This window comes from Somniosus microcephalus, chromosome 3 (assembly GCF_052327205.1).
Source record: "Somniosus microcephalus isolate GS21.2 chromosome 3, FLI_Smic_1.0, whole genome shotgun sequence".
In the NCBI taxonomy this organism is placed as follows: Eukaryota; Metazoa; Chordata; class Chondrichthyes; order Squaliformes; family Somniosidae; genus Somniosus; species Somniosus microcephalus.
This window is the reverse complement of record NC_140989.1, coordinates 100,476,788-100,501,759: the sequence shown is the minus strand read 5'-3', so window position 1 is coordinate 100,501,759 and position 24,972 is coordinate 100,476,788.

The window sequence follows — 24,972 nt, the reverse complement described above, 5'->3', positions numbered from 1 at the left end:
CCAGCAGAGGAGGAGGAGGAGGAGGAGGAGGAGTAGGAGCAGCAGCACCAAGGCGGGAGGGAGGCACAAAGTGCAAGGGCCGTCCGTCAAAGGCTTATAGCAAGTCACTTCTAGGCCCCCTCTGAGGGAATGGCTTCTGCCATTCAAAGAACCTGAATGGAACCATGCCGCAACCCCTAAGCCGGTCAAGGCAACAATGAGTGCAAAGAGCAAATATGCACATTTTGAATAAAGACACTTCTTTATTTACCAAACTGTGTATCCTTCCCGCATGACAAAGTAATAGAAAGAAACACAAAAAAAAACAGTCAATCACATAACTGGCTCTCACAACCTGAAGGCAATGTCCAAAACAGTAACAAAAATATGACCACGAACCTCGGCCTTCAATAAAACAATGTAAAACATTTTGCCACACCTCCTACTTTTTGCCCTTCGAGGGTGAACTGCTTCCCTTGCGAATTTGCCCCTTCCCACCCTGCAGCTCCTCTGTAATGGGACCCCAGTGGCTACAGCAAGGCTGGGGGAAGGCTGCTGAGTGTCAGAAACTGAGACTGCAGATGCCCTTGAGGGACAGCCTGGACCAGCTCTGGGCTTGGAGGGCCCGGCTGCTGACTGTTCCAACTCTGCATGGGCGGCAGCAGTCTGTTCTACAGGTGGCGGCAACTGCAGTGGAGAAGTGACAGTGCTGGCAGCAGGAATGCTGTCATCCTGAGAGAGGACAGCAACTCCCTGCTCGACCGACACACTGGCACTCCCACAGGGCAGCACTTCAGCATGCGGAGCAATCTGCTGGAGCACAGATTGCTGGCCTGCTGCCACGCGGTGAGGGCCCCGGGGAAACCTGCCCAATCCAGCGAGGGTGGCAGCAGTTAGTGCTCGTGTGGCCTCAATCTGCGTCTGCATGAGACCAGCCACTGACTGCATTACAGCACTTAGCATTTGCGTGAGAGCCGCCTGTGCTGCACCGAAGTCGTGGACACTCCTTGCCAGTGACTCAATGGATTCGGGCATCCTTGCCACTGCAGCCATGAGCTCAGTGTGCCTTTGCTCCGCCTGGGCGCTCATTTCAGTGAGGACCCGTTCCTCGTCTGCGTTCAGTGCAGCAGGACTCGAGGCCACAACTCTCCGTCCGGGGAGAAGGCCCCTGAGCTTCCCTAACCCCATCGCGTTGCTGCAGCCCGCTGGGTCCCGGAGATTCACCGTCATCAGACCATTCCCCCCCCCGCTCCCCTCCAGGGAAGGCGTGTCCCCAGTATGGGCATGGGCTGCCTTGGCAGAGGGTTGTGCTGATGGTCTGGCTTCCTCTTCCTCCTCGCCTTCAGCTTCTCTCCCAATGGCAGCTTGAGGGCCTGTCTCCTCACCTGGCGAATCAGCATCTGAAAGCAGGGAGGTACAAGAGTGGCTTTAGCATGAGGACAGGGTGGCAGCAAGGGAGGCATGAGTGCAGCGATGTACTGATTTGGATCAAAAGTGTCAAAGGATGCTGTTGTGAGGAACAAGTGGAAGGAGAGAGGTCAAAAAGGTGATGACCTTACCATTGCTGTCCATAACGGGGTTGGCATCTCCAGTGGTGATGAGGACAAGCATCCAGCTTGCCACAATCCGGTGGACTCGCTGCTCCAGATCTGTCAGGGCTTGAAGGAGAGGCGGGCCTCCCCCGGTCCGTTGCTGCTGTCTCCTATTATGTGCCAGCTTGCCCTGCAAGAACAAGGACGGGGTCTGAGTAAAGATGCAGCCATGATCTTGGCTGAAATGCCTCCCATGGTCGAATAGCCCTTACTGTATGTAGCCATGATCTTGGCTGAAATGCCTCACATGGTCGAATAGCCCTTACTGTATGCAAAGTGCTGAATGTGCGTGTGAGTTTCCAGAAAGGGCCATAGGTGTTGGATGAGTGCTGGGCATTGGGGCTTTCAAGACCCTTTGGCCATAAAGCGAGGTCGAGATGGAGGGATGAAGAGGTTTCTGAAAAAGGCACTCAACCTGATGACCCGAGTGAGGTCGTTGAACTTCTTCCTTCATTGCACAGGGGTCCTAGGCACCATGCTGCTGGAGGTCACTCTGTGAGCCACCTCCCTCCAAGCTTTCCGGTACTCGCTGTGCAGAGGCCTCCTGCCACTCTCCGGGTACAGGAGAGATCGCCTGCGCTCCACTGCGCCATCCAGAGCCTCCAGGCCCCCTTGCTGAAGCGCTGCGCTCACTCCCTGGCCCTCTCCATGGCCCTTGGCCTCAGGATTTGGCAACAGGTCTGTCCAGGCTGAGATTCAGGGCTCCGATGCGCAGGGTTCGGCTGCAATTCAAGATCGACCCTCCCCTTTAAGAGCTGACCGGCGCCAGCGTGTCTGTGTGCAATCGCTAACTGACAGCACCTGCGCTGCGCCCGCCCTCTGAAGTAGTGCCTCGCTCCTCCGACTTAACGCCTTAAGAGAGTCGTGCAGCGCCTGATTTAGCGCTGCAATCACCTCCAGGGGCAAAAGAGACCAATTTAGCAGTAGGCGGCGATAATTTGCGCCGGGCGCTAAACTTTGCACCCGGCCGATAATTGCGCCCCAAATGGGGCGATACCGAATTTCTCCCCCAAAAACTTTAAGAAAGCCAAGTATAAACATTTACCAGATACTCACCAATCAGCTCCCTCCCCTTGTTCTGACATCACTTTTGACTTCTGACATCACTAATACCACAAAGAACTCATGGTAAGTACCCTTATTAATCAGATATTGTATGATTTGCACTATATGTTACATGATAGTTTGCAACTATACTAATTGTGCATAAGATATAGTAGTGCATATAATAACAGAATATCATGGAAATAGGTGTGTCGATATACTCACAATGTACCATTTGTTCTCTTCACAGATTAAGGAGAACCCAATCAACCATCAGCCACACACAAAGCGCACCACTCAGCTGAACACCAACTGTCATTGCCCACGTTTGAATTGGCACACAGATTCCTGCCGTGGTATATGTTGCAATGGATGCAGATTAGGAAGCAGATGATGCGGTACCAAGGTTGATGAGGGATAAGCTGGCACAGGGTCCAGGCCAAAATTCTTGAATTGACACTCAGTTGTATCAGGATACAGACTTTATTGGGCTTTCAAATGGAGAGCAATAATTGAAGGAAGACCACATTGCAGAATCACTAATTTCCTTGTGAAGGAAACTGGAAGTTGTTCTAGGTAGTGTGGGGGAGACCAGCAGCCAAATATTTATTGAATGAAGTAATGGAGAAAAGTTTATCTGTATTGTAGCCTATCAGTGAGCAGGTGGCAACACCAGCGCTGTTATGTCTGACATTGGTGATAGGTACTCGATTGCCTTGGCCTGAGCACATGGAGTTTGATAGTGCTGTTATCATTGTATTGTGTCTGACATTGGATATAGGTATTTGATTGCTTTTGCCTGTAAGTGTGTGTTTGGATCAGCCATTAAAAGCAACATGAACTGAGCTCTGCATACGGCCTCTGGATTATCTTTGCAAACGCAACATTTGGCGACGAAGATGGTTGAAATCTCTCTTCCATCACCTCCTCCCTTCCTTACACTCCCCGGTGAGCCCCCGATCCCATGGGTTCGCTGGTTATAGTTCTTTGAAACCTACCTACCTCATTGCTCTTGGACTAGGAAATGTGAGTACAGCACGGAAAAAGGCACTGTTATCCCATTGCTTGGGAGCGGAGGGCCAGTGTGTTCTTGGGACATTATGCACAGCAGACTCAATTCAAACGTATGATGTGGCTGTGGCTCTGCTAAGCACACACTTCTCTGCCCCACAAAGTGCCCTCCTGCGGCGATTCATTTTTAGACAGTGTCACCAACTCCCCGGCGAGTCAGTGCATCAATACGTGGCTAATTTGAGGGGGTTAGCTAGCTCGTGCAAGTTCGGTGCACTACAAGACGAGATGGTGCGTGATCAACTAATAGAGCACACCAACAACGTGAGAGTGCGTGAAAGACTGTTACTCGAGTCCGACGATCCGTCGTTGTCACAGGCAGTCAACATTGCCTTTCAAGTGGAGTCTGCAGCCGAATGTGCAGCGAAACTAGCACACACACCCAGTGACAGTGCCCTCGGCCCCGACAGCTCTGACACGGTAATGCTCGCGCGATGGCAGCAATGCGCGCTACCGCGGCAACAGTGTGGAAACTGTGGATCTCGTTCACATGCTACCAGAGCGCAGAATTGCCCCGCGCGCGGACAAACCTGTCGCAATTGTGGAAAACAAAATCACTTTGCCAATGTCTGCCGCTCTGCCCCTGTTGCTACAAATGAACACTCTCAGTCCTCAAGCAGTTGGCCTATAATTCACAACGTGAGCTCTGGGCCAGTAGTGGCTTTCAAGTCATGCACAATTAACCTGAATGATGTGTGCATCCCTCTGTTGTTGGATACCGGTGCCAGCGTCTCACTGCTGAATGTGGGCACATTCAAACGCTTTTTCAGCTCCCTGCCACTCTCTGCACCCTCCACTGCCCTTTGCGGGTATGGTAATTTGAAAATTGGACTAGTGGGCTCAGTCAACCTCACTGTACGCTATGGAACAAAAGTTTTGCCAGATTTTTGTTTTCATGTGGCACGCCAAGGAGCTAACCTGATGGGACTGGATCTTTTCACTGACCTGGGTTTTTCTCTCTTGGACACCAGCGGGTCTGCGATTCTGCACGTCGCCTCACCGTGGCGCCAAACATGGCCAGCACTCTTCGAGGGTCTGGGCTGCCTGACTGCCTTCACCCACCAGCCCATGGTTGACTCCACCGTTACTCCTGTCATTCAGCCACTGCGCCGCATCCCACTTGCTCTCCGTGACGGGGTGACAGCTGAACTAAAGCAGCTACTGGAAGCTGGCATCATCGAACCAGTTGATGCCTCCCCATGGGTCTCCAACCTGGTGGTCGCAACGAAAAAGTCAGGTGGTCTACGCGTCTGTGTCGATCTTCGAGCAGTGAATAAGGCCATAATCCCTGACAAATATCCACTGCCCACGTCAGAGGAACTCACAGCGCAGTTCTATGGTTCCATCCTGTTCTCGAAACTGGACCTTCGACAGGGCTATCTACAGGTTCCCCTCCACCCCAGCAGCAGGGACCTCACTGCTTTTGTGACACATGCTGGCGTCTTTCGGTACACCAGGATGCTATTTGGACTTAGCTCTGCACCCAGCTGCTTCCAAAAGGTGATGTCCTCTGTGCTCGCGGGCATTCCAGGGGTGGCCATCTACCTGGATGACATCGTGATGCATGGGCCCTCGACCTCCACTCACGGCGAACGCCTTCACAGAGTTTTCACGGCTCTAGCAAAACACAAGCTCACACTGAATGGCGAAAAATGTGTCTTTGCTGTTTCAGAGATCGAATTTGTGGGGTTTCGGTTGTCGGCTGATGGTATATCCCCACTCCAGTCAAACGTGGATGCCATTCACAGCATCCCAGAACCCAGCTCTGCAGCACAGGTTGCCTCCTTCCTTGGCATGACTGGGTACTACCTGAAGTTTTTGCCCCAGTACTCAGCCACCACAGCCCCACTGCACCAGCTCCTGCGAAAGGATGAGCCCTGGGTGTGGTCACAAGCCTGTACGGAAGCTATTTGCCTCCTCAAATCGCAGCTCACGTCGCCTCCAGTGTTGGCTCACTTTGACGTCGCCAGCCCCACCCTTGTCACCTGCGACGCGTCCGCTGCAGCTGTGGGGGCGGTGTTATCGCAGATACAGAATGGAGTGAAGAAACCAATCGCCTTTGCCTCCCGAGCCCTTAGCCCCACTGAACAGAAGTACTCAGTAGGCGAGCGTGAGGCGCTGGCGTGCGTCTGGGCATGTGAGCAGTGGCACCTGTACACGTATGGCTGTGCCTTCACACTGCGAACCGATCACCAGGCTCTCACTGCCCTGCTGTCAACATCTGGCACGGGCCACAGACCACTGCGTCTACACCGCTGGTCTGACCGCCTCCGCCAATACAATTTCAGTCTCCAGTTCACACCAGGATGTGACAGTGTTGTTGCAGATCTGCACTCCCGCACTGTCTCTGCCCTAGCCCCACTCGTCGGGTCTGAACATGTGGAACAGGATATCGTCCAGATGCTGCACATGCCTCTCCAAACCACAGTCTCTCTCCAGGAGCTCAAAGAGGCCTCTGAACAGGATCCGGCCCTCTCTCAGCTGTGCACCTTCATCAGAGATGGCTGGCCTCGCAAGGTGCCTGAGGAACTGTCTGCCTACTCCAGAGTTAAAGAGGAGCTCTCCTGCTGGAATGACTCCTGTGTTGCACGTGGGCTCTGCACTGTGGTCCCAAGTGCCCTTCGTGCGCATGTTTTATCCATGGCGCACGAGGGCCACTTGGGCATAGTGAAGCTCAAACAACGATGCCGAGACCTGGTGTGGTGGCCGGGTATCGACAGGGAAATCGAGGCCCTGGTCAAGGACTGTGCAGCCTGCCTTGTAAGTGGCAAGACTGGCCACCAAGCTCCTCCACCCCTGCAACCCCTTGCCTGGCCCTCTCAGCCCTGGGAGCACCTGCAGCTGGACGCCTGTGGGGAGATCCATGGTGTCCCTCACCATCAACGGTTCCTAGTGGTGACCTATGACCTGCACTCAAAATGGCCAGAGGTCACTGCCGTGGGCTCCGTCACCTCTCGGGTCATCATCGATATCCTTGAGTCCCTCTTCTCCCGCTGGGGCATCCAAAGTCCATCACCACAGACAATGGCCCCCAAATGGTCTCTTCGGAACTCTCCTCTTACCTTGAGAGCAAGGGCATCCATCACATACACACAGCGTACTACCACCCCGAGTCAAATGGGGGGGTGGAGCGTTTTAACCAGACACTGAAAAATGGCCTCAGAGCACACCTATCCCAGTGGTGTGCGTTTGACAAGGCCCTCCTCCACACACTGCTGCACTACAGAGCCTCCAAGCATTCCACTGCAGGCGTCTCACCCGCATCCCTCATGCTAGGCCGTGAGCTCATGCTGCCCCTTGGCAGGCTCCGCCCCTCGCTAGCTCAGAGCCCTGCTCCACGGGCTCAAGCCACAGGCGCTAGACAGCAGGAGAAGATGAAACTCCGCTTCGACCAGTCGAAGAGGGCCAAGGCGACCAACATCTCAGTCTCCGATTGGGTCAGAGTCCGCAGGCCTCACCGCAACAATAAGGTGGCCTCATTCTGGTCCTCCCCTCTCTAAATCAGCCGCCAACTTGGACCAGCCACTTTCTGCCTCACTGACGGCTCTCAGTGGCATGCCAGCCGCCTTCGGAAGGTGCCAGCACCCACTGATGCGGGATTATACGGATCTAATCCCCAAGCCTTACCCCCAGAGTGGCGGGATGCACATGTGGCTCAGCCAGCCAACCCTCAAGCAGATATTGTGCCTCAGCCTGCTCCTCACCAGCCCCCACCTCGGCTTGCTCCTCACCAGTCCCCACCTCGGCCTGCTCTTCATCAGTCTGCACCTCAGCCTGTTCGTACACGTTCTCGCCCTGGCCACCTACAGGACTTTGTCACTACATTTCATGTTTGAAATTCTGTGAGGGGGGAGGAAATGTTATGTCTGACATTGGTGATAGGTACTCAATTGCCTTGGCCTGAGCACATGGAGTTTGATAGTGCTGTTATCGTTGTATTGTGTCTGACATTGGATATAGGTATTTGATTGCTTTTGCCTGTAAGAGTTTGTTTGAATCAGCCATTAAAAGCAACATGAACTGAGCTCTGCATACGGCCTCTGGATTATCTTTGCAAACGCAACAAGTGCAATCTCAGTTCTGCAGGCACAAACATAGGAATAGAATCTCTCAAATTATCACACAACTTTGATGGAGGCTTTTGGATCAAATCTCTAAGATGCAGCCATGTCCAGTAGGGTTATAGCCAACCATAACAAAGGGTTTCCAAATCTCCCACAATGTTCACAAAGATCAGTATACATCATGACGAATTGCCTTCCTGCAAGGAGTAGCTTACCTGCAGCCAGTAGGCCCTCTTGTCAGCAGTAGTTCTGTGCCATCCTGTAGCCTGCACAGGTAACAGTAAGTGTCATCTCTAAAAGGATTGAGTCCACAGTGGCTACAGCAGCGGGCATTGTGCTATTGATGCAGGTCCTTCATGGTTAAAAGCATATAACCGTAATGGGACTTCTGTATAGGGTAAATTCAGCACGTTCTGCATTCCTAAGTGAGAACAGGCAGATAATCAGAGCTACAATGCTGTAGCCTCATCTCCATTCCACTCTTCCTTTGAGTGTGGCTCCCTGCTGAGAGGACGGGATTTGTAAATTCATCCTTATATCTGCAGTTGGCTGTGCAGCCATTCACTTAATTGTATTCCATATGTGCAACCAATACAGAGAAGTTTATGTCATACAAGGGGCAAAAGCAACACCAAATGTCATTAAACACTAGCACTGTGCAACTTAATAAAATTAATGAACTGTGACTATGTGTAGCTGTCTCTCATTCTTTCATTGTGCAGAAAATAAACCGTCCGTTGTCTCTCCACCAGCAGTGATTGGTCTGCTGCTGCTGGTTCTTGCTGAGGTGTATGGAGTGGGGTGCAATACAAGACTTCAGTTAGCTCCTAATCAAGAGGCTGACTCACAGACATCCCCGGTGGGTGTCTTGAAGATCCCTATGGTATAAAAATTGAGTGATTGCTTTAACTTCCACGAGTAACACATTGCAGATGGTTGGATGTCCCTTCAGGATTTCGTGGACCAGGTGACACATTTCAGCCACTGTAGTCATAATCTCGATGGTGAACCTGAGGGTTTTGCTCATTGTGCCTCGACAAAGTCAGATAACAGAATCTATTGAGATAGATCCATTGCTATGGATAGTACTGGTGTGATCATTGAGTTGCTAAGCTTTGCTGCCCTTCTTCACCACCAAGATGTACCCAGCAATGGCTGCTATCATGTTCACAAACAGATCTCTGTACATTTCTTTTTCCAATCTGTACCCCTGTGAAAGTTTTGCCCTCAATGTGGCTCCATAGCTTCGGAATCTTGCACTGGTTGCTCATTGACATTTAACACGACCTGAACAAATTCAGTTATCCATTTTACAACTTAGCGTAAGTATTTCTAACAGTTCACCACTTTTTACATACATATTTGCCTCTTAGTACCAATGTTCCCCTTAAGGTGTGCGGCCGTGTGCCTGTGCACCAATCATGAGGTCCCATGTAGGCCGCTCACCAGCTGCTGCTGCTGGAAAAGATACTGCGCATGCGCGGCCGTGGAACAAAATTAAAGGAACCGCGCACTAAAAAACACTTACAAGGAACATTGCTTAGTACACTATAGCTGTGAAATTCGGCCCATTTGCGCCAGCCATTAAGGCCGGTTTGGATAAGGAAATGGTGGCCACCTCGCTTTCAACCACTTCCAGCGCGGAAAGTGATGGCCACCATTTTGGGCAGGTCGGCAGCACTGCCGTTGCCTGCGCTCACTCCAGATATGGAAATGAGTCAGGTTGTGACGTCAATCGGCGTGCAATGCTGAATTGACACACGATCTGGTATTTTGGATGTCGCCACTCCTTTTAATGCCCTTCCAAAACAGGCACAGCAAAAACTTGTATGCAGCAGTACGACGGATCCCCTACCAGCACTACTTAAAGGGACATATGCAACTTTCAAGCAAGTTTAGATTTTTGCTTTTGTACTGGTTTCTTTACATTTTATTGGATTAGTGGCTTGGTGTAATACTCTTGTTAGCATGTGAAGGGAGTGCAGGGAGTGCTGTTGGATGTTTGCAAGCCTTTGGTTCTTAAAAAAAGGCCTCTGAGAACACCATTTGCTCCCAGTCCTGGGGGCTCTAATTGCAGTCCCCCTTGGGCTGCAGCATGACATGGAGATGGAGCAAAGGCAGCAAGAGGACAAGCTGCTCGCAGAGGGAAGAGGAGGAGGAAGAGGAAGAAGCAGAAGAGGAGGAAGCAGAAGAGGAGGAAGTGGAAGAAAGGAGGCAACCCAGACAGCCCCTTTCTGGCCGGGATATCCGGGATGGAATCATCCGCCTGCGGTACCAGCAACCACAACAACAATTCCCCTTTCAACATTTGTCCCACACCTTACCTTCCCTCTGTTACTGACCATTACAGCATCTTGTTGGCCACAATGCTGAAATAAAAGCCACCACAAAGCAAACTTTCCATATATGCATCCAATATTACATCAAAAAATCAAATAATCACCTTGTGCATTCCCTTATTGACTGTCTTGCGTGTGCCTTTGCCTATCCTAGTGATGTTACACAGTGCTACCCCAGTGGCTGCAGCATGGCTGATGGAAGGCTGCTGACTTTCAGTGGGGGAGACTGCAGATGGCCTTGCAGGATGACCTCGAGGAGCTGATGGTTGGGAGTGTGAAATCGAGTGATGGTGTTTCTCCTTCTTCACTCTCTTCTCCCTCTTCTTGGTCAAACACTGACTGGGCAGACTGGATTTCTTGGGATTCTGGAATGAGTGTAGGGTTCTGGTGAGGGGGGTAAAGCAAGAGGTGCCTGCTTACACTATGTGCAGCTTGTAAATCAGAAGAGATTATGGGATGAGGAGTAAGTGGGATGTGAGGACGATAACGTATGAGGATAAAGGCATCTTGTATTCTTTCCACGCCACTGCTGGTGAAGGGCTCAGCCATGCCCCTGCCAAAAATGGCCAGCACCATCTCCTCCAAGGGGGTGAGGTGAAGCTAGGAATGTGAGGTGTGCCTCGTGTTTGGTAGAGATTGTTGGAAGGTGAGTGATGGGGGGGCGGTGGCAGTTGTGCATTGAGCAGGTGTGAGGCTAGTGGTGCAATTGGTAGGAGACAACTTTTGAAGATACATTCACTGACCTTGACCACTCGTCTGAGGTCAGGAAACTTCTTTGGGCACTGGAGCCAGGTCCTGTGGGCAACACTGCTGGCAGTGACCGTCTCGGCGATCTGGTCCCACCTCCTTCTTTTTGGAGGGCCACCTGGCCCCCTGTGGGTAGAGGACTTCTCTTCCAGTGTTCAACCCCTGCACAAAGCTCATGTGTGCCCGTTCCCTGGCCTGTTGAACCACTTGTGCTAGTGCTGAAGCATTTTTACCATTTTTCATCAGCCGAAGGCAGTTCCCCTTTGAGAGGAGCAGGCTAGCTTTAAGTAAAGCTTGCCTTGCTCCAGTGATATGAATCTGGGCCCCATGCTGAGTGCTCAACCTGTCAGCAGCGCATTTAGTGCTAGGCTGTGCGCTGCAATCGTTATAATCAGCAGTCAGTTCAAGGAACATAGTGCTGCCTGTGCTCCTTGAATGGGCATGGGCATATTTCGCATCATGGTGCCCGCACCCGTTTTATCGCGCTATCACGGGAAAGGGTGGGGGAGTGGGACTAGCTGAAGTGTTCTTACAGAGAGCTGGCACGGGCTCGACAGGCCGAATGGCCTCCTTCTGTGCTGTAACCATTCTATGATTCTATGATTAGCTCTTGGTTTAGGGTGGATCTGAAGATTATGGCATGGCTTAGGTTAGGATAAATTTATTATGGGGTAACTTTATTTAATTTCCACAGGGAAAATTCTGTACTAGATTCATTGGAAGGAGGGGGCTCTGGTATGGGGAGCTGATATATTTCATGACATTTAATATTGTCCTGCCAGCCTTATTGCTGCTGCTTCCTCTTTCTGTTCTCTGTGTCAAAAGTTCCAGCGCTGGGGCCAAAGGTTGTGCATGGAGCTAAGCATTGCAATGGCAGGCCCAAAGGTACACAAGGCTCTGGTGGTGGTGGGAGGTGAGTGCCCCCTCTTAACAAATTCCACTTCAACTGGAAACCCCACTGCTAATTCAGCACACACGACAGGATAAAACCTGGGAATTATTTGGTGTATGTGGCTCAGTGCCATGCTGTGTGGTACATTTACTCAGTCACGTGTTTTAATGCCATACACACTGATGTACCCCTAAAATGCACAGCAGGGTCTGGTTGCAGTCGTCTTCTGTTGCCATCCTTTGTTCAAGGAGTGAGTTTTAAGCTTAGTGGGAGCATTGCCACCTCTGAGTCAGAAGGTGCAGGTTTGAACTCTGCTGCAGACAGTCCCGGCGAGTGGAGACTGGAGCTCTGGCTCTGAATTCTGGGTTGACGCGATACTCGTGTTTGGCAGCCCCCCTCATCGTATACTTTGTGGCAGCCCATAAACCATCCCACCGTATAGGGCTAACCACCCTATTGGTTGGTATGAAGATGGTTATAGCCATGGAATGAGCATTCATGTCATGGCCGGTCAGACTGTTAATCTGCCTGCGAATCCTTCCACTACTTCACACTATTTTCCAAGGGAGGAGTGTGAAGATACAACAACCTTGCTTATTGCAATTTTTCATTCATAAAATGTTTGTGAGTGTACATGCTTTATTGTTTTCTTGTTGCACCAGTCAGAGACCATTCTTTGCAACTCCCTCTGCAATGGATGATATTATCAACATCTTCAAAAACTGTAGCAGTGGTCGCTGTATGAAGTGACTTATTGATTTCATGGTTGTTTCTTAAGCTCAGTGCTTTAATATAGCATCATATTAGAGCGGAGTCATGCTTTTAGCATTATGTGTTTACTCTCACTGAACTGGAATGTAATGATTAGCAAAAATTTACTGCTAATAATTAAAATAATTAAAATTCCAGTTTTGTTGATATCCAGTGGTAAAATTCCTTTATTGTAACAAATTCTAATACTGTGTAGTGCACACCTCATGAGCGTTGACTCTGGTACACACATCACAAATGTAGCTAGCAGATGCTGTATTCATGTGTCCATCTGCTATGCTCATCTGAGACAATAGACAAATGAATGCTTTGCTCCTTCACTGCCAACACAGCTTGCCATCTTCACAGAGGTTTGGGCACTGAGATGTGCACTAACCCTACAGTATCATAGATACATAGATACATAGAAGATAGGAGCAGGAGTAGGCCATTCGGCCCTTCGTGCCTGCTCCGCCATTTAATGAGATCATGGCTGATCCTTTAATTCAGTATCCCGTCCCCGCCTTCTCTCCGTAACCCTTAACCCCTTTTGCCCGTAGAAATATATCTAATTCCCTCTTAAATATATTTAATGAGCTGGCGTACACTGCCCTCTGTGGCAATGAGTTCCACAGGTTCACCACTCTCTGAGTGAAGAAATTCCCCCTCATCTCTGTCCTAAATGGTTTAGCCCTTATCCTTAAATTATGTCCTCTAGTTCTGTTCTCACCCGCCAAGGGAAACATTCCTTCTGCATCCAGTCTGTCTAGACCTGTCAGAATTTTATACACTTCTATGAGGTCCCCTCTCAATCTTCTAAACTCCAGTGTGTACATCCCTAAACTACATAGTCTCTCCTCATAGGTCATTCCCGCCATTCCTGGTATCAGCCTGGTGAATCTCCGCTGCACCCCCTCCATGGCAAGAACATCCTTCCTCAGATGAGGCGACCAAAACTGTACACAGTACTCGAGGTGTGGTCTCACCAGTGCCCTGTACAGCTGCAGCAAGGTATCCCTGTTCCTGTATTCTAACCCTTTTGCTATGAAGGCCAGCATACCGTTTGCCTTCTTGACCGCCTGTTGCACCTGCATGCTCGCCTTCAGTGACTGGTGTACAAGAACACCCAGGTCTCTCTGTACTTCCCCCTCTCCCAATCTATTGCCATTTAAATAATAATTTGCCCTCCCGTTCCTGCACCCAAGGTGGATAACTTCGCACTTGTCCACATTATAGTGCATCTGCCATTTATCCGCCCAATCGCCCAGTCTGTCCAAATCGCTCTGGAGCTTCCTGGTCTCTTCCTCTGAGCCCACCCCACCTCCTAGTTTAGTGTCGTCTGCAAATTTGGAAATGCTGCATCCGACTCCCTGATCCAGGTCATTAATGTAAATTGTGAACAGCTGGGGGCCCAGGACAGATCCCTGTGGTACCCCACTTGTTACTGCCTGCCATTCAGAAAATGAGCCGTTTATTCCAACTCTCTGTTTTCTATCTGACAGCCAGTTCCCTATCCACGCCAAAACTTTCCCCTTTATCCCATGAGCCTCAATTTTCCATGCTAATCTTTTATGTGGGACCTTATCGAAGGCCTTTTGGAAGTCCAGGTACACCACATCTACTGGCTCTCCCCCATCTATTCTACCAGTTACTCCCTCAAAAAATTCCAATAGATTAGTCAAGCACGATTTACCCTTTGTAAATCCATGTTGACTCTGTCCTATCCTGTCCCCATTTGCTAAGTGCTCCGCTATTTCATCCTTAATGATGGACTCCAGCATTTTGCCCACAACTGATGTAAGGCTTACAGGTCTGTAATTACCTGCTTTTTCCCTACCCCCCTTTTTGAATAGTGGGGTAACGTTAGCTACCCTCCAATCCATCGGCACTGTTCCCGAGTCTAATGAATTCTGAAAAATCATCCTTAGTGCATCCGCTATCTCTAGGGCCACCTCCTTCAGTACCCTAGGATGCATGTTATCAGGCCCTGGGGATTTGTCCACCTTCAATCCCTTTAGCTTCCTTAACACCATATCCTTAGAGATATTGATTTGCGTCAGTTCCTCCTTTGCCAATGTCCCTATTTTTCCCGATATCCCAGGGAGGTTTTTTGTGTCTTCCTTCGTAAAGACTGACCCAAAGTATGCATTTAGTTGATCTGCCATTTCCTTATTTCCCATTATATATTCCCCCGTATCTGACTGCAATGGACCAACTTTGGTTTTCACCAGTCTTTTCCTTTTGATATATTTATAAAAGCTTTTGGAGTTAGTTTTTATATTTTCCGCCAGCTTGTTTTCGTAAGCTATTTTGCCCCTCTTGATCATGCCCTTTGCCCTCCTTTGCTCTATCTTAAACTGTTCCCAATCTTCCGCTCTGGCGCTTTTTTTGGCTATTTTATACGCCCTATCTTTGGATTTTATGCTGTCTCTAATTTCCCCTGTTATCCACGGTTGAGTCACCTTTTTAGATTTCCTTTTATGCCAGATTGGTATAAACAATTTTTGCAATTTTGTCATTCTATCTTTAAATGTTTGCCATTGTTTATCTACCTCCAGTCCTCTCAGGAACGTTGTCCAATCAGACCTACTCAGTTCCCGTCTCATGGCATCATAATTCCCCTTGTTTAAATTCAGGACCTTAGTCTCTGAGTCAATTTCTTCGCTCTCCATTTCGAGTGAGAAATCGATCATGTTATGATCGCTCTGACCCAAGGGTCCCCGTACAACAAGATTACTGATTAGTCCCTTCTCATTGCACAGTACCCAGTCCAATATAGCCTGTTCCCGAGTTGGTTCCTCGACATATTGATCCAGATAACCATCCCTTAAACACTCAAGACCTCTATGCCGTACCCCTTATAGTGTGATAACACTGTGTGTTGTCTGAAGTATGGAGATATTTTCACATCTTCACACTGTAAGACATCCTAAAACTTGTACCAGCACTCTTTTTCCTTCAGTTAAATAAGGGCAGGATCTTCCACTAAATTAGCATATATTTTCAAGTGGTTCTGGGTTGGGAGCCAGGAGTCATCTGCTGGAAGTGACTGCGAATGTTGAATATGCCCACCTCGTGGACATATTTATCACATTACATCTTCCCCGATACAGTATGTTAGCCAACCTAGTGTGAACTCTACATAGGGAATAAGCACATGAGCCCAACCAGACCCGTGTTAGAGATCATACAAAGAAGTAAAGGTGTTGGAAGGACAACTACAATCTTCTAAATGTTTTGAAAGAGCTAAAGCCCATCTGAAATACAATAAAGCTATGAATTTAGCAGTTATCAAATCCACCAGCTCTGTCAACTCTTCCACTGAAGATGAATAGTACAATGATGACTACATTCCTTACAGGGGAAAACTTGTTCAGGATTCCACAGAAAAAATTGTTGACTATACTCTTTTTAATTGTAGCTTATACAACTAAATTGAGTTCTGGATGACATATTAGGGGTGATTTTCCAATTGTTGGTGCCACTAGTAGTGTAATTTTCTGTGAATCACACCAGGAATGCACTGTGCATTCACTGGACCAATTAAAACACGCATTGCAAACATGTGCTGACAGGATGTTGAAACTTCAGTTTCACTGAATTTTTAAGCCATAAGAGTGATTATTTGCATGTCTAGTGTTTAGAAGCATGGTGTTTCCCTTTATTGACACTGTATAACATATGTCTACACCCGAACATACTGTTCCTTCTAGCTGCTTCTTCAGGGGCAGGAGTAACTGAGGTTGCTGATTGCTGTGTCTCCATGAGAATCTCTTGGGAGTGATGTGGCTCTTTTCTTCTGAGGGCTGGTCCTGAGTTAACCCACTTTCACAGGCACAGGGGCTGCCTAAGCCTGCCTGCTTTTTGCCATATCTACTGTCATTGAAAAGAGTTGGCAAGAGGGTCCAGGTGCAACGTCATCTAGAGAGACAGCATTATCATTATTGACCATTCTTACCATGCTCCTGGGCACTGACTCAACTGATCAGCATGACAAGCCTGGTGGTACCAATGAAATTAGTGATGCTCCGCCTTGTGGTGCTCTCTATCTGATCCCTAAGCCTGCTGAACCTGGAAGAAGGAGTCTGTTCAGGTAAGGGTAGATAGTCTACCTTGGCTGACCTGGTGAGATCTGTAAACCTCTTCCTGAGGTGCTGTCGGCTCCTCTGAACTGGCTTCTATATTCAAAAATATAGCCACCTTCTCCCAAGCATTCTGTGCTGCTTGCCTTTGCAGGCAGAGCTTTGGGAGTCACTCCTCTCTGCTGCAATTGATCTAACAGTATTTCAACTGAATCATTACACAAATTGGGATATTGGGGTGCTGCACCTCTTCGACTTTCAATTGTTTTGCACTTTAAATTAAATATGCTTTTAATTTGGCTGGAAAAAACACCTTCCTTTTAATTCCATTGGATTTTTTGCACCCCAAAAACAGGTGGACGTCACAACTGGAGCTAACTACCATTAAGATAATGGCCCAGAAATTCGGGTCGGGGGCTTCCCGCGGGTGTAAGCCCCCGACCTGCACTTACCTACCGCGCCGGCCGTTGAGCTGTGGGCCCCCATGGAATTGCGATCCTGGGCCTCCTCCAACTGCCGGCGCGCAGTGCTTGCGTATCCCAGGGGCGCAGTTAGTTCGATTCATCCCCTGGGATCATGTGGGCCATGGGGAGCCAATCGGAGCAGGGAAATGCCCATTCATAAGTTTGACAGGGAGGGCTGTCAAACTTAGAAATACTACGGGCCCCAAAACATCACTAAATCTTCAAATAATTTTTTTTTTAAATCACATTTTTAAAATAAACTATAAATTACATGAAATAACTATTTTAAACAATAATTTAAATTTTTGAAAAAAATAATTTTATTTTCTAACAGGGCTAAAAATAAACTTACCTTTCTTTAAAGTATTTAAAAATAATAAACCTGTGGAAAAAATGTTTTAATTTTAATGAATTCACCACTTACCTTGTAAAAGGCAGGCCTTGTGACTGCTTTTTAAATGTCTAACTTCTGGAGACTTACCTTCCCGGGAAAACCTGCAAAAAAAATGTAAGTTCGATACGCACACGCAGCCTCTCCTGCACACGCGCTCGACCTCTGAACCCCTTCTTTCAGGGGAACGGAAGTGCCGGTTTCCCGCACATGCGCAGTGCATGCACGAAACCGACACTTCCATTGGGCTTACGGGTGAGTACCCAGCGCGTACTCACCCATGGAGACCCGAAGTTCTGGGCCAGCTGGGCTAGATGTTATGCTAGAGTCAGGCATCCTTCACTTCAATGGGTGCTAAACCTGCAGTAATTGCCTCCTTCCTTCTCCACACTTGGACTGGAAAATCTTCACTTGTGTCAGCCTTGGCTCAGTGGTAGCACACTCGCCTCTGAGTTAGAAGATTGGAATAAACGGCTCTTTTTCCGAGCGGCAGGCAGTGACTAGTGGGGTACCGCAGGGATCGGTCCTTGGACCCCAGCTATTCACAATATATATTAATGATCTAGACGAGGGAACTAGATATAATATCTCCAAGTTTGCAGATGACACAAAGCTGGGTGGGCGTGTGTGCTGTGAGGAGGATGCCGAGAAACTCCAGTATGATTTGGACAGGTTGGGTGATTGGGCAGATGCATGGCAGATGCAGTATATTGTGGATAAATGTGAGGTTATCCACTTTGGTGGCAAAAACAGGAAGGCAGATTATTATCTGAACGGCAATAGATTGGGAGAAGGGGAAGTGCAACGAGACCTGGGTGTCCTTGTGCACCAGTCGCTGAAGGTAAGCATGCAGGTGCAGCAGGTGGTTAAGAACGCAAATGGTATGCTGGCCTTCGTAGCGAGAGGAATCAAGTACAGGAACAAGGATGTCTTGCTGCAGTTATACAGGGCCTTGGTGAGACCACACCTTAAGTATTGTGTGCAGTTTTGCTCGCCTTATCTGAGGAAGAATGTTCTTGCCATGGAGGGAGTGCAGCGAAGATTCACCAGACTGATACCTGGGATGGCAGGAATGACGTATGAGGAGAGATTGGGTCGATTGGGCTTATACTTGCTGGAGTTTAGAAGCATGAGAGGGGATCTCATTGAAACTTATAAAATTCTAACAGGACTAGGCAGACTAGATGCAGGAAGGATGTTCCCGATGGCGGGGGAGTTCAGAACCAGGGGTCACAGTCTAAAGATAAGGGGTAAGCCATTTAGGACAGAGATGAGGAGGAATTTCTTCACCCAGAGAGTGGTGAACCTGTGGAATTCTCTACCACAGAAGGCAGTTGAGGCCAATTCATTAAATATATTCAAGAAGGAGTTAGATATATTTCTCAAGGCTAAAGGGAGCAAGGGATATGGGGATAAAGCAGAGACAGGGTGCTGAATTTGGATGATCAGCCATGATCTCATTAAATGGCGGAGCAGGCTCGAGGGGCCGAATGGCCTACTCCTGTTCCTATCTTCTATGTTTCTATAGTTCTATAGAGCACAAAATCTAGGCTGACAGTTCAGTGCAGCACTGAGGTAGCGCTGCACTGTCGGAGGTGCCATCTTTCGGATGAGACGTTAAACCAAGGCCCCGTTTGCCTTCTCGGGTGGACTTAAAAGATCCCATGGCACGATTTGAAGAAGAGCAGGGGAGTTTTCCCCAGTGTCCTGGCCAATATTTATCCCTCAACCAACACCAATAAAAACAAATTATCTGTTCATTATCACATTGCTGTTTGTGGGACCTTGCTATGTGGAAATTAGCTGCCACATTTCCTACATTACAACAGTGACTACACTTCAAAAGCACTTTGGGATGTCATAAGGTCATGAAAAGCACTATACTGATGCAAGTCCTTTCTTTTTTTATTTATTCGAAAAGGATAATTTTTGGTTGATTTTATGATATGACGTAATCGCAAAAACTTAAACATATTATATTACTGACCACTTCCATTCTCATTGACTAGTTAGTTCAAATAATCTGTTTAGGAATAATTATTCACATTTGTAATATTTCCCTCCTGGGATTTTGTTGCCACCGGAATTCTATCACAAGCTCTGTGAAGCCTTGGAAGCTATTACATGCTAATATTTACATTATGAATTCAAATTTTAAACGGCACCTTGGATTTGCTATTGAATTTACTCTTGAAGGACAAGAGAGTACAGTGTTGTATATAATCCAAATAATTTAAGCACAATATTTTAAATGAATGCAGGGGGCAGGAAGGTTATGTTAAATACTGAAAATTTGAATCTGCTTACAATATTAAGTAAATTCCACAATGTTTAATATTTACAAGTATTAAATTGTTAAATATCAGCCTCCTACGTAACTTTCAAAATACTTAATGTTTATTACAGAACAATGAAAACAAGTACATATTATGACAAAAAATATTGGCCCAGAAATTCGGGTCGGGGGCTTCCCACGGGTGCAAGCCCCCGACCTGCATTTACCTACCGCGCCGGCCGTTGAACTGTGGCCCGCGTGGGATTCCGATCCTGGGCCTCCTCCAACTGCCGGCGCGCAGTGCTTGCGTATCCCAGGGACACAGTTAGTTCGAAGCGTCCCCTGGGATCACGTGGGCCATGGAGAGCCAATGGTAGCAGGGAATGCTTCATTCATAAGTTTGACAGGAAGAGCTGTCAAACCTATAAATATTATAAGCCCCAAAACATCACTAAAACTTCAAATAATTTTTTTTTAAATCACATTTTTAAAATAACTATAAATTACATTAAATAACTATTTTAAACAATAATTTAAATTTTTGAAAAAATTAATTACATTTTCTAACGGGGCTAAAAATAAACTTACCTTTCTTTAAAGTATTTAAAAATAATAAACCTGTGGAAAAAATGTTTTAATTTTAATTAATTCACCACTTACCTTGTTAAAAGCAGGCCTTGTGCCTGCTTTTTAAAAGTGTAACTGCTGGAGACTTACCCTCCCGGAGAAACCTGCAAAAGAAACGAAAGTTCGATGCGCACGCGCTGCCTCTCCGGCGTACGTGTTCAACCTCTGAACCCCTTCTTTCAGGGGAACGGAAGTGCCGGTTTCCCACGCATGCGCAGTGCATGCACGAAACCGGCGCTTTCATTGGGCCTACGCGTGAGTACCCGGAGCGTACTCACGCGTTGGGACCCGAATGTCTGGGCCATTATTTTTGACCATAGTTTATGGATTCTTCCTTTGTAGTGCATTTCTAAGTTTGGAAATAGGAGGGTAGATCTTCCATTGGAATGGCAATATATCCCTCAGTGATCCATCGCTATTTGAATTTATCTAATTGGGGCCCACATGTAGTCCAGTACAGTACATATGCTTGCCTTCTACAAATGTATTTACCACTGCCGCATTGATGTCATATCTGGCAGGATTTCTAGAGGAACTCAGGAACCTTCCCTCAGAAATATCCCCAAAAGTGATGTTGAGGCAGAGAGGGCATGGGGGAAGACATGCTCATGGTCTGTCCATCAGAAGTTGCCATGCAACTGAGGAAGGAGCAGAAACCCGGAAGAGACAGGTTCTGCTCCAATTAATGGCTCCTCTGATCCTAGGACTTCAACCCAAGCAAGAGCAATAGCTCCATGCTAGGTTCTTTTGAGAAGAATACCACTCTCAAAATTGCTTCTGCAACTCTTCACGTAGAGAATGGCTTCTATTATTTTGGCTCAGTATGAAGTGATAATTGATTAATAACTGGCGTATGCATTTGGGTAAACAATGATCAAGTACATTCAAGCACTAGACACCTGACTTAGGCTGATCAGGATAGCCCTAACACAGGCAAAATCTCTCAAATATTATGTGGCTATTTGTGTATGTGTTTTGAAGCTTACTATCTCTTTTTGACATACTGGCTTCTTAAAGGCAAGACTATATTTCAAGGATTCTTATATACATAAAACCCTAATATTTTTGATATGCCAGTCAGTTACTGTTTTGACCTAGCTCCACTGGATGTGGAGGCAAGACACAGCTCTTGTAGATAGGAATTCCTAATTCCAAGAAAAACTGTAATTAGTAGGGATCAGGTGGTTACTCCCAATTCTAGAAGCATTCATCCATGTTAACTTTTAATGAAAATTCTATGAAGGAAACCAGTCAAAAGAAATCAACTGAGTGATTTGTCTGTTTAACCCTTCTATGAACTGATTCAAAGCTACTGTGCTATTTGGACTGAACCTGACCACTGTCTTTTTCTTTTATTCGTTCTTGGGGTATGGGCGTCGCTGCCAAGGCCAGCATTTATTGAACTACTTGCTTATGTGAATGACTACTTTAAATAAACCTGGTTGGTGGTTTCGTCTGCTAAAAAATTATACTGATATCAATTGTCTTCTGAAGTGATGTGGATGTGTAGTGGAAATACTATGTGTAAATCCAGAAACAATAATCAGGTCTCTTGTTCACCCTGAGTGCGCTATCTTAGATTACTTTGCACATAAGTTCTCATTTTGGTTCATAGGAAACGCGGACATGCCTATGTGGGCTAACGTTTATGTTAGGGGTGACAAAAAGTATCTGGAGAAGCCTGACTTTGAACAGAAATTTCACAACCTTCAGGATTCTTAGTACAATTACAAAATTGTGCAGAGCAGCCAAAACACATACTTACTTGCCTTGAAAATGTTTTTTTTTTAATTCTAACAATGTGTGTTTTACTACATTACTTTTATTTAATGTCATCGCAGCCCTCTGGAGAATGAAAGTGCAGATCTTGGGCCTTTCTATTACCCAGTTAAACATCCTACATCCTGGGCAGATGTTCAGCACCCAGATGTAAGAGATTGGTGGGGCAGAAGCACTTATCACAAATTCAGACACAAGCTGCTGATGATATTTTGTCCATTAAAATTAATTGGTGAACAATCATTAGTAACTTGTGCCTGAATATTCAATATGTGCTTTCACCCCACTAAGCTCAGCCCACCTGTCCCAGAATAGCTACCACCATTATTTACACTATGCCAGTACAAATTACTTACTAACTCTCTTAAGACACATTAGTAAAAAAGAACTCCTCTGAAATCTGTATTATATTTAAGATTGGCATCACAGCCTTCAAATATCTTTACAATTAGTTATGGCATCGTTTTGTAATGTTTTATTAAATAAGCCTTCTCTGTTTCCATCTTCCTAAAGTTAAAGATTGTAATGCAGACACAAGGAGCTACAGCAGTTGCACAGAAAAGTAATTACTAAAATGCATAATTTAAAGAGATAATAATAATGAAGTTGCTTTTAAACAAAAACACTAGTAAAACAATAAAGATAACACCAAAAGCAACAATAGCAGCTCAGCAAAAGTGGCTAGCTATTGAAATACAAAGTTACACAACCCATAATCAAATATTAGATTCCTCCTTTCCAACTTTAATAAAATTCATGAAAATTCTATAAATTTCAGTAGTTCATACTAGTGGTTAGGGGATCCATTTTACTCAAAGAATGCGAGGCAAAATCTTTTATTAGTCTAATGTGCTGCAAACTCTCACTGCAAGTATGTGAGATTCAATACCACAACAAAATAATGAAATTTGATAATCAGTATACTGTATGTGATAAAAGGAGTTTTCAAAGCTCCCTAGGAAAATACATTAGCGACCATAAGTCTCAATAACAGAATGAAATTACGAGATTGGGCAAAGCTTAGTCTACCTGCCAGGGTTTGAAAATCCCTTGTACTGTACTCAGTGCCGGTAAGGAAACCATTTCTCTTCTTTCTTTAGTTCAAACTGGAGAAAATTATCTCCAAATGTTTGCAGCTACCCCTTTGTGAATTTGTGTAATTACCAGAATCACACACCAAACGGGGCTGCTGGAGAGACTCAGGCAGCGTTGCAGTGGTTTGGTTGCATATTTCTGGCTGTGAAGCCTGTTATTACTGTGTAATTACCAAACCACACAACAAGTGGTAGCTGCAAATACTTGGATGCTGTTATCACCACACTGTTTGGTAATCACACAGTAATAACAGGCTACACATCCAGAACTATGCTGCCAAACAGAACTGACTACAGCTGTGTCTGAGTGTCTCTAGCTATTACATTTAGTGTGCAAGTTTGGTAACACTCCAAGGGGTAGCTACAAAGAATCAGACACAGTTATATTTGGTTTGGGTTGACTGTTTATTCCTGGCTGTGCAGTCTGTATGATTACCAAGTCACACACCAAGGGGTAGCTGTTGATAGTTGGATATAATCGCCTCCTACTTTGAATTACAGAGAAATAAATGAACAGTGACTTTTCATAGGTTAAAAATGTAATGAATATTCCTCAAACTATGCTCAAAACATAACACTGTTCAGTGGTGCAGGATGTAAGTTGCAATGTTAGACTAGCCTGCAATTAGTGACAATAATGTGGATGTATAATTACAGAATATGAACAGCGTTCTTACTCAACCTATATTTTTATGAGTCCTATAACAACTTACTATGAAACTGCCCTGTCCATCTGAACATCAATGTATCTGTAATTTAAACTGATCACTATAAAAACTGACAAACCTTTAATGCACAAGCCCACAGCTAAACTTATTTTAGAAGCTGCATTTAATTGACACCCCGAGGTTTGGATTTTTTTTTAATTATTACCTTTTGATTAATTTTTGTGTTTGTTGAGTTGGGAACTCTCAATGCTGGGGACAGGAACATCTTGGCTGCATCCTCCTGTCAGCATGAAGCATTCCCAGGGCAAAGACATGCAACATAAATGTCCCTCTGCTCTATTAGATCTATGTGCTTCAATCTTAGCCTTACAATAGCAACAATGTCATTTTTTTTACTTAACCACATGATCGATCCTCTGAGTGAGACTGGTGCCAATTTTTAGGAAGTCTCATGTTGTCAGCCATTCTTTCTAGGAATTGGATTGAGACTCTGCAACTCATTTAATGTAGGGCAATCAGCAGAAAATAGCGACTTTCATCCCATCAATCTAACCTGAATTCAAATCTAAGTCTTGATTTTAACTGGGGGTGAGGAGTGAGGGGTGAGCGTGGGCCGGCGGGTTGAGTGCCAGGCTCACCCCAGCTTGCAGAAGTAAGCCCCATGCCATTTTAACCTCCCGGCCTCATTTAAATAAGTTCGGCCCAACTCCCATTCAAACCTGGTGTCAATGACATGGAGCCTGCGGGCATGGAGGGTGCGCACAGCAGGAGGGTGCAGCCAACTACACATGGGAAGGGTCCCTGGCAGTCAGGTAAGTGATGGGGAGAAGGGGGTAATTGAACGTATTTGGGTGTGGGGGGGTTGACAACCTGGGGCCCTACCTTTCTTTTTAGGACTGAAAGGATTCGCAAATTTCATGTCTCCCCCGAGGATTTACTTTTGGTTTATTAAAGAAACCCTGGTTGGACTGAGTTTAAAATCCAGGGCACCACAAGATGGCTGCGGTCAGCCTCAAGGCCAAAGACTGTAAGTTTCAGTTTGGACTGACAGCTTGTATTCTGATGACTGTGAGAAGGAACTTTCCAGAACTTGAATGCAGACAGACCTTCTGCA